Below are 11263 nucleotides of genomic sequence, written 5' to 3'. Positions count from 1 at the left end.
GTTACGCAGAAAATAATGGTGAATACGTGAGCATTAGTGTATTTGTGATGTTAAGTACAAAAAATATAAGTTTTGTATAACATTAGTAATATTTTCACGATGCCTCTGAATAGTACAAATTAGTCAAAATGTCTGTACAAGTAATTACCTCATAGGCTACTCAACCATACTGCATGAAACAACCAGAGTATTTACTTCTCAAAGTGCAAATACCCGTAATCGTGATGTCAAGTGCAAATATAAGTGCTGTAGTAGAGGGAAATGATTATAATTGACACAAGAAGTGAGTACTGAAAATAAAGAACTATTTTCTTCCTATCAGTGGTGGGCACAGCTAACCAAAGACTTAGCTTCGATGGCCGATAGTCCACTAACTCAAAAGTCAACTCCGATTGAGCTAAGCCGATAGACTGCCGAAAAATATAGCTGAAGCTAACGATTTTCGATAAACAGCTAACTTTCACTATTGGGATTTCAATTCGGTTTGTTTATTTGGCTCTAAAACCCTCAATGAAAAACTCTTAGGTAGTTGAAGTTTTAATATATTGTAGCCTAGACATAGAACTTTAGAAAAAGGTAAATCATGCCAAGATAAGATATTTCAGATGATGATCAAAACTTTTATATTTTATAGTGCAACAAAGAGCCAAACAAGTCATACTCATCAATGCTTGTAAGATCTTTATTAAGCATGAGTTACAACTTTGTTCATGACTTCCCAGTACTGATGAAAACTGAAAACCTTCCCCAAAAAATAATTATTAATAAGAATTTATTCAAATTTACACAATTCATGGATTCAAGAAAGTAAGATCAAGGCATTTATAATATAAATTGCAAAGAACCAAACAATTCAGACTCATCAATGCCTGTAGTTATTGTTATTAATCCAGCCATTCACTTTGTCTTCTCTTTCTGCTCCTTCATGGACTTCTTCATTGCCTCCACATGATGCTGGTTTCCCTTCATAAATATCAGCCTCTCAAAGTTGGCATCTGACAGGCTGGCTCTCTTGACCCTCAAGATGTCTTTGCCTATGGAGAAAAGGCGTTCAACTGCAGCGCTAGATGGGATAGGCGTGTTGTACTTCACGAACAGGTCGATCAACACTTGCTCATCCAAGAAGGCTGCGTCAGTCAGGACGACATCCATTGAGCGGGAGCTGCGGGATTCCAACCATCTTTTCACTAAGATCTGTGACCAGGATTTCAGGGACTTGTGGCTCTCTCTTCTTTCAGGTGGCTGCTAGACTTTCTTTAACCCTTTAAACGCGGCCGTGAACAGTCGACCATCCCCGAGTGGCGGGGTTGTATCGCAGTCTGAGTACCTGTAGGAAAATATTAGCCAAAAATCAGAGATTAACCCTAGAACATTATACTTAGTTTGGCAGATAGTACTTACATTCAGCATTCTCCAGAGACATGTGTTGAGCCTTCGTGGACTACCCAAGGACTTGTGGAAACTTGCAAAATTGGGTAACCAAATCTTCACTTTCACACCTCCAGCAACCCGGTTTCCCCTCTACCACAGCCTCATTCTGTCACAGTAAACTTTATACTACAACGTAAAGGTAGTTTGGAATCCGTATTTGTACAATAAGCACTGAAAATAAGGCTAAAATCAATGGAGCGTACGGCCGACATGCAGCGCGGCGGCGGTCTTCCTGTCACTCAATAAACATTTCCATTTTCACAGCCAAAAACATGTATACTACATTATTTTCAATCATATTACTTCCCAAAAGATCACCGCGGTGCGCTTTTTATTCTGCCTTACGCCCGTCACTTTATTCTCGTTCCTGTCGGCCGCTTGCACTGACTCGGAAGAGCTAGAACTCGCCATAATGTCACTTTGAAAGCCTGCGGAAAACTGACGCTAAACAGGAGCAAACAGTGCGAAAAAAAAGCTAGTGATACAACTGGGGAAACAAGCGTTTCCTATTAACATAAACTGCTTGTGAGAGGAGAGCGCAGATTTACAGTTCTGAGCACTCAGAGCGCTGCCATGTATCACAGCCAGGCTGGCCGGGCCGTGGTGAGGGGGGGGAGGGGGGAAAAACGCGATACTTGGCAACAACGGAGGTCAGTAGTGCAAAGGTAAAGTATGCTAATTGTAGCTAAAGGGTGGTGGTACTGACAGACAATACCAGCTGGAGCCTGCTTGCCCGCGGTTATTCAAAATTTACTAGAATCGCAAACGCGACGCTCCATCGTTATGTCCTTTTCGACGAGCGTCGCAAACGCGACGCTCTGCGTTTAAAGGGTTAAGAAATTATCATCATCTCCATCGCTGGTACTGCTGCTGCTGGCCTCTCCATCCTCCCCGACTCTCAGGGCTTCCTCCACGGCAACCTCCATAGCCCTGGTTACCTTGTTGATTTGGGTGTGATCATATTTCTCCAGATAGAACAGACGAAACTTGGGGTGGAAAGCAGATGCCAGCTGGCATGCTGGTCATCTAGGGTAGGCCCAAACCTTTTTGTGATGCCTAAAATCATCGCATCTACCAAAGGATTGCAGTACTGGAGGTCATTGGACTTAACCTCATTCAGCATCATCAGAATGGTTGCTATAGTTGGGAGAAGGCTCCCGAGATAAGCCTGTTTCTCCCCTGGATCGTATCCAAAGCCCTGGCAACAATGGACATCACGTGCACATATTCCTTTAGGAAGGCAACCTCAGAATCAGTGAAAGTCGACAGCTTTAGCTGCGTCATCACCTTGTGAACAGCTGGTCTCTTCTTCAGCAACATTCCATTGAGGACAACAATCGAGTCATAGATGGAATTTCATCTGGTACTGCTGGGGACCACCAGTCTCCTCTCTAACTCTTCCAGAATGGTGTCTGCCGACACTGTGCTGCGGCTGTGCTGGTTCCATAGTGCCTGTGCCTTTGAAATGGCTTTTCTGTAGGCCGTCTTGAAATGAATGTTGAGAAGTACCTTATCAGCATCCACGGTGGGTATCAAATTTAAGGTGTGGGCTGCACACCTCATATGCGTTGGCAGGATGTGGGCACTCGACTCTGCCTTGTCAAGCTTCTCATCAAAGGAAGGCTGAATAGAGATGCTCTTTATTTCAACCTCTTCATCCACAGCCCCGGCATTGGGATCTTCATCCTCCATGTGTTCTATGTCTATATCAATGGCAGGCTCAGGGATGTCTGGCAAGTGTTCAGCTTCTGTGCCAAACTGTACAAAATGCCTTGACAAAGTTGCTGCCATTGTCTATTGTGGTCCTGGTCACCTTGTTCTGCAGGTGAAACTTGTAGTGGATGTCCACCATGGCCTCAACGAGAACATCAAAGGTGTGATGCCCTCTGAGCTGAAAGCAGGCCAGAACTGCATACTGTCTCATGCGGGTTTTGGGGTCCAGCTTGTGCACCGTCATTCCCAGATAGGATTTGTTGTGAGCCGACCAACAGTCTGCTGTAGTTGCCACCCAGGGGATAACCCGCAGCAGCCTGTAATTGAAAATTATAAAATGTAAAGAGTAAGAAGATATGTTGTATAAATAAAAATAAATGATTGAGTAATAGCTAATGATGCTGAAATACGGTACTGTATTATATTAAAGAATGTCTGTAAAACTATCTTTTTTCATGGGGAAGGGGGATGGAATACTTCCCCAGTATTCCCTGCTTGTCGTAAGAGGCGACTAAAAGGGACACTTTTATCTACATTCTTTTTGCTCTCTTTCTTTCCCTTGTACTTTGTCTGTCCAAACCCTCTGCATTTTACTTTCATTTAGTTAATTTCCTCTCTCCACTGTCTGGTTCCTGCGAGTCACTGGCATTGGCTCCAGGGTGAAAAAATTTTACTGCTTAAGAAACCTTGATGAACTCTGGTGACGAAGCAATGGCCCTCAGTTCCGTGCAGCCCTTAAGTGGGCAGGGGGTGCTAAGAATCCCACGGTGTAGAAATAAGTTCATAAATCCAAAAAGAACTTTAAGAATAGGAAACTGGAATGTTCGAACACTCAATCAAGCTGGTAAAATTGAAGAACTTATTTCAATGTTCAAGGAATACAAGATGGATATTTGTGCTCTTACAGAAACGAGGTTGCTTGGAGTTGATAAAATGAATTTGGAAGATGGTATTACTACGTTGGTTTCTGGTAGGAGTGATGGAAATCATTACCAAGGAGTAGGCTTACTACTGAGTAGAGATGCTTGCAAGGCACTATGTGAGTTTGAACCAATTAATGAGCGCTTGCTTTATGCTCGCTTAAAATCTGACCATGGTAATATCAGTATGGTTGTAGGGTACGCTCCGACAAATGAGGCTGCTGATGAAATGAAGGATGACTTTTATGAAAAGCTGCAGGATGTAGTGAATAGAGTGGCAAGACATGATGTGTTAGTTTGCATTGGTGATTTTAATGCGATTGTTGGCAGTAGTAGGGATGGCTTTGAAGATTGTATGGGTAAGGAGGGTGTTGGTATAAGAAACGAAAATGGGGTGCGACTTGCAAGCTTTTGTTTGGCAAATGACCTTATCATTGGTGGAACTATCTTTGATCATAGAAAAATACATAAGACTACTTGGATTTCACCATGTGGTAAATATTGTAACCAGATTGACCACATTGCAATTAGCAGAAGGCATAGAAGTTATTTGCAAGATGTTTGCGTAAGGAGGGGTGCAGATATAGGTAGTGATCATCAACTTGTTGTGTCAAAGATTAAAATAAAACTTAAGAGAAACGTTAATGGTAATTGTACAGGAGGTAATAATTATGATTTTGATGAGCTGAGAAGTGATGAGAGCACGAGGGAAAAGTTTCGGTGCGAATGTAGAAACAGGTTTCTAGTCCTGCAGACTTTGATGGAATCTGAAGACAATGATATTAATCAAATGTGGAGAGAGGTAAAAGAGGTTTTGCATGAGAGTGCTAAGGTTACTATTAAGAAAAAGGGAAAAGCGAGAAGGAAAAAGTGGATATCAGATGAAACATGGAATGTAATTCAGAAAAGGAAAGAGGCTAAGTTAAGAAGTGAAGAACAACATGTTGATGGCCAGGTAGTTGAAGTACTTAGAGCAAAGTACTGGAGTTTACATTCTGAAGTAAAAAGACTCGTTAGACGTGATAAGAGGAGACTATATGATGAAAAGGCGACAGAGACAGAAATTAAATTAAGTAAAAATGACGGTCAGAGCACAAGAGTAGCGTATCAGGCCATAAAGGAGTTAACTGGGACTGAAAGGAGAAGGAAGGAAATACCTGTACGAGATAGAAATGGTAATTTGATGACTAAAGATTTGGATATAAAAGGAAGATGGAAAGAGCACTTTGAATCTGTTCTAAATAGACCAATCCCAGCTGAAGAGGACATTTTGCCAGCCGAGAGAGATTTGCAGATAGAAACAGGGGATATAACTTTGGAAGAGGTAGCAAAATCTATAAAGGAGCTAAAGAATTTTAAGGCTCCAGGTGAGGGTGGAATATTCCCTGAAATGCTTAAGGTGGAAAATGACGTGTTGATGAATGCGCTTTTGAAACTTTTTAATGTGGCTTGGGATAATGGTGGAATTTCAGAAGAATGGAAAAATGGAGTGATTATAAAAATACCAAAAAAGGGAGATTTAAGTGTGTGTGGCAATTGGAGGGGGATAACTTTGACACCTGTAGTTGCAAAAGTCTTTTCCAAAATCTTGTTGAACAGAATAGAGCCAGTAATTGATAAAATTTTAAGAGAAGAACAAGCGGGATTTAGAAAGGGTCGAGGTTGTAATGATCAGATTTTTATTGTAAGGCAGCTAATGCAACAAGGTAATGAGATGAAAATGCCACTTAACATGTGTTTTGTGGATTTTGAAAAGGCGTTTGATAGTGTTTCACGTGGAGCTATGTTGAAAATTATGAGATTCTATGGTATACCAGAAAAGTTTGTAAATATTATTAGAAGCCTGCATGAAGGTACTTTTTGTAAGGTAATGGTGGGTGGTTCTTTGAGTGATCCATTTCAAGTTAGGTCAGGAGTGATTCAAGGAGGAGTTCTTTCGCCATTGTTATTTGTTTTGGTTATGGATTATGTTATGAAAAAGGTTGTAAGGAGAACAGGTGCAGGAATTAACTGGACAGAAAATAAGAAGCTGATGGATTTGGACTATGCTGATGATATTGTACTGATTTGCGGAAGTATTTACGAGATGCAGAGGGTGCTCGATTGTCTGGTGGAGGAAGGAGAAAAAGTGGGATTGGTAATAAATCGTGGAAAGACTGAAATTATTAATATGAACGTGGAGAACCAAATCGATTGTGTAATTGGGAATAATGTGGTGAAGAATGTAGAAAACTTTAAATATCTGGGAACGATTGTATCATCTAATGGATCATTAAACAATGAAATTGAGGAGAGGATTAGACAGGCTTGGCGAGCTGTTGGAATGTTGAAATCTGTTTGGAATAATAATATACTTTCGGTACATACTAAAGTGAAAATTTACAAGTCCATGGTTAGACCAATTTTAATTTACGGGCATGAGTCATGGTACAGTACAATTGCAACAGATCAGAAAGTATTAGGATTTGAGAATAAAATACTGAGAAGGATTCTTGGGGTAAAGTGGCAAGACAGAGTTACAAATGAAAGAGTAAGGGATATTACGAGAGTGGAACCAGTTAATGAATATGTGAGACTGTCTCGCTGGAAGTGGCTGGGGCACATATACAGAAAAGAAGGTTGTTTAATACAGGATGTGCCAGAGTGGACTGCTAGAGGAAGAAGAGGTAGAGGTAGGCCGAGGGAAACCTGGTTGAGGACAATGAAAAAAGAAGCAGGAGAGGAGTGTTGGTGGGACCTGAAGGAGATGGCAAGAGACAAATATTGGTGGAGAAAGTTCATTGAGGCCCTATGCATCCCGTGGGGTGCCACAGGAAATGATTGATTGATTGATTGATTGATTAATAACTGAAGTAAATTTTGTATTAATAAACATTACAAAGTCTGTCATTAATGGAATTACTGTCATAACTTTATATATATATATATATATATATATATATATATATATATATATATATATATTATATATATATATATATATATATATATATATATATATATATATATATATATATATATATATATACACTACATTTAAAATATGTGCAATAGTGACAAACAGGGCATAGTGTCTGCTCACTTGTAATTAACTGATGAGATGTGATTTGAAATTTAAAGAAAATATATACATATATCATAAAAAAAAAAAAAATGGAATTACCTATACGTTAAATAATATTCATACCTGATAAGATATTCCTCCAGCTGCTTATGCCTGTCCGAGTTCCCTGGGGTTCAGTGTCTTGATCAGGCTGACAAAGGTGGGGGACTCGACTACATGCAGCGGCAACATGTTGCCGATGATGCATCCACAATCTTGGTGTCAACCACAGATTGAAGGACAGCAGTGCCAGCAGCTACTTGGCCAAATGTCTCGTAAATTGAGGGCTGGCACATTCTCTTTGTAGTTGGAGAAATGTTACTGCCACTGCTACTTTCCAAGGATTGCCTGCGTTTCCCTCAGGAAGAGCCTGCCTGGATCCTGTCCTCAAACTGGCAATTATGAGGCTGGTGGCTCCTCTTAATATGGGACTTCAAGTTGTGGAGGCTTGTCACATGTCCCTTGATGATGGTAGTTTTGGGCTGGCACAAAACACACCTGTAAAGAGTTTTGTATGTTTTTTCTGAGATTATATATTTTCATATACTGAATGTCCAGTCCATCAGAGTTCAATAAATACCTTCTAAATAAGAAATATAAAGAAAACAATGCATATAATTCAGGGTCCCAAACCATGAGGCTGAAGAAACCTGTCTCAAAATGTAGGCCAGTGGTTCTTAACCTGGGCGGCATGCCCACCTAGTTAGGTGTCAGTAATTTCGAGGGGGGGAGTGAGCCCTTGGGAAAAAGCAGGAATTTTTCTACTTAGATTTGTTATTCTCTTAACCAAGGAATTCATGATCAGTAAAGAGACTAATATTTTTTTCATTTTTCTTTAAAATCTTGGAGGGAATTTTATTAATTGATGCAGGGGGGGCGTGCAGGGAAGGATCAATTCTTAGAGGGGGCATGGTACTAAAAATGTTAACAACCACTGATGTAGGCTATCCCTAAATTTCTAGTTCACAACAGTTACGGTAATGGAGTAATTAATGGAAAGTAATTTAGGAGACATATATATTTTTGTAAACTGACATGTTAATAAATGAAAATGTTTTCCCTTCATCCTAAATCCCAAACAAACGTTTTAAATTTAATACGGCACCCTGTAGGCTGTTAAAGTTGTCTACATAAATGTGTATTTTGGGTGTTACATTCCTGAAGCTCAAGCTGCCGGTGCTCTTCTCGTTCTCACCCTCTGGCAGATATAGAAATTATTGACTTAGCTGGGGCCATGGATGAGGGTTGAGATGGCATGGCTGGCCGGCCTGGCCCTCAGCCTGAGTCAGTTTCCTCCGTCCTAAAAACAGATGCTGGAGTCTCCTCAGCAGACCCAGGATCATCAGGGTAAAGCACAGTTATGTCCTCACTTAAATCTCTTTCCATATCAAAATCTGGTAGGCGCTGTAAATGACACTGACACAGGAGTGACGGACTGACTTCTGGTTGCAACTTGAATACACGCGTTTAGTCAACACAGGGTAAACACTGTTTACCTTCACACTAATCCGCGCGCAATCTAAGCAGGGACTGTAATTATAAATGTGCCTCTGTGTGGGATTATTAGTATTATTTTATTATTACTATCATTATTATTATTATTATTATTATTATTTTAAGATTCTACTATTCATCACAAATAAACCAAAGTGAGAATGGCTTGTATTGGATGTAGACTCGTCAGTATCGTTAGCGGACTCGATGTTAGCTGATTAGCTGAAGCTAATTAGCAGAAATAAATTTAGCTGAAGTATATTTAACGGAAGCTAATTAGTTCGATAATGATTTTTTAAGTTAGCGAATACGATAATCAGTTAACAACAAAGTTAGCTTCGTTATTAACTGTTTAGCTTATTATTGGAACCCTGCCCACCACTACTTCCTCTACATCTACGGGGCATAATGGCACTATGAAAAGCCCGGAAAGAACTATGGGGAGCCACATGGACAGGGTAATGACTCATCCTTACGATGGTAAATAAGGAAAAGTTGAAAGACTGGAATATTCCGAGAGGCTGGACGGTGTTACAATCACCACTCCAGTCAGAGCTGCCAGTGCTAGCCAGCGAGTCCAAGGTCACTGGCTGAGGTGCGCACCTGGATTAGCCCGTCAAAACACGGAAAGACAGTCATCTTTAACGTATCCTTCTTCATTGACGGGACCACCTGCAGACTTTGAGATAATTTCATTTGAAAGAGGAAGAGTTGAAGAGTCTTATGTATATTTACTTTCTTCTCTAGTTATAATAATTTGGAAGCTATCAGGGTTTGAAATAAGGGTATTTTTCCCAAAATCTCAGAAATTCCCCATCAGTAGGAGTGGACAATGGTGGATAAGGGTTAATATGGGCTAAAATAGGTCGTGGGGACCAATAGATATAAATACAGTGTAGTCTCTTTTATCCGAAATTCTTTTAAACTTAATATGCCATTAACCAAATCCAGAATATCCCGTACAAAATTCTCCAAAAGTTCTCAATGAATTTCAATGAATTTTTGTGGAAAGGTGCGCCAACGACCAAGAAAAAATTGATTAAATTTGGGGTCGTATCCGGATCCTATATCCACGGATCTGGATCCAGGATTACTCTAAAACTTGTGAACGGATTTTGATGAAATTTAGTGAAAGGATGGGCCATTAGCCAAGGAAGAAATTGTTGAATTAGGGGCGGATCCGGATCCGGATCCTGAGTATCCCGCACAATATCTCCAGAAGTTCTCAATGATTTTCAGTGAAATTTTGTGGAAAGGCGGGACATGGATCAAGAAAGAACTGATTAAAAATTTGGGGGCGGATCCGGATCTAGATCCTTTTAAATGCCAATGGCATTAGCGAGAGTATGTGCTCTGTGAGCGCTTTCTAGTTTTCATCGAATTTGGTGCAGACGAAAGGCAGGGCGGGGACTGTCTTTAATTTATACACTGTTTCCAGCATGCACTATCTTTGCACAGGATGGATTGGCGGTATCGCTAGTGCCATCTCCAAGGACGCTCCCAAAAAACGAGAAAGAAGACTTCAGGTTTGCCCCTCTCACAATCCCAGCCTGTAGGATACGTACTGTCCACCATCATCTATGCCCAGTAGCAGTGCTTAAGCGGTGCCCGGAAGTTTCAATAGGTGTAGACTTGAGATAGACATTGTTCTGTGCAGATTCGGGTGTCCCCTTATTCAGTGAGGGCACTCAGTGCTTAGCAAAGAGTGTACTAGTAAAGTCTACTAAAACCCATAATATACAGCAGAAGCAGCCTTGGTAAGTGATCCGGGATCACACGGTCTTCGGGGAATAGCGGCATCCCTGGCATTTCTCCATACACACACGCACTCTCACTTGCACAGAGAAGTAGCCGGTGAAGTTCAGTGACGTCCTTCATCATAACATACATAGATCACCCGCTGGGGGATGCCCCATGCATAGCAGTAAGCTTCTTCCCATACAATAACCAAGAAAAATAACACTGCACTCCATACCCTCACAGAAGTGATGCTCACACTTGCGCTGTCATCCTACTCCATACCAAGTAGGAAACGCCAGCGCAATGTGCTCCAACCCACCACTGAGTGAACAGGGCAGTAGGCGTCCATTCATGATCAGAGGTAGTGCAGTGCACCTCCCTGATACTCTCTATGATCTTAAAGACAAAGAAAAAAATAAATCAGTGCAAGCGAATGATAGTGAAAAAATCAAAACAAAATATGGGTGATATAATGTGAAAAGGTGAAAATTAATGTGTGCCAGCTGGATGTCTCTTGTGTGCTATGCGATCCATCAATGTGATGACTTGGTCCTAGGACCCTTTACCATGCACATGCCTCGTATCAAATCAGGCACTGAAAAACCTATCTTTTACACACGTTGCCCACATAAAAAAAAAGGAAAACAGTGAAAAAAAAATTAAAGTGGACGTGTCAGATGAAATGTCCAGTGCTATAATACCTAGCCTGCGAGCCACAGTCAGAGATCCTCAGTGTATATGTTCCTGTCAAGCATTCAACTTACAAAAAAAGAAACTGTGTTGTTTTATTACCTCTTTCTATCCTTTTGGTTTGGAGCTAACTAAACGCAAACTCCCCAACCTTGTCATAACACCAGCTTTG

General features: G+C 40.8%; 1 pseudogene; it reads right to left on the bottom strand.

Moving 5' to 3' along the window:
- Window positions 1-897: 897 nt before the first annotated feature.
- LOC145395802 (uncharacterized) overlaps window positions 898-11263 on the bottom strand; it is a 47724-nt pseudogene continuing 37358 nt past the window's right edge.

This window comes from Coenobita brevimanus, chromosome 33, assembly GCF_032717465.1.
Source record: "Coenobita brevimanus isolate Jiangsu-jjx chromosome 33, ASM3271746v2, whole genome shotgun sequence".
NCBI lineage: Eukaryota > Metazoa > Arthropoda > Malacostraca > Decapoda > Coenobitidae > Coenobita > Coenobita brevimanus.
Note: the sequence above shows the minus strand (reverse complement) of the source record. Positions and strands in the feature narration are given on the sequence as shown.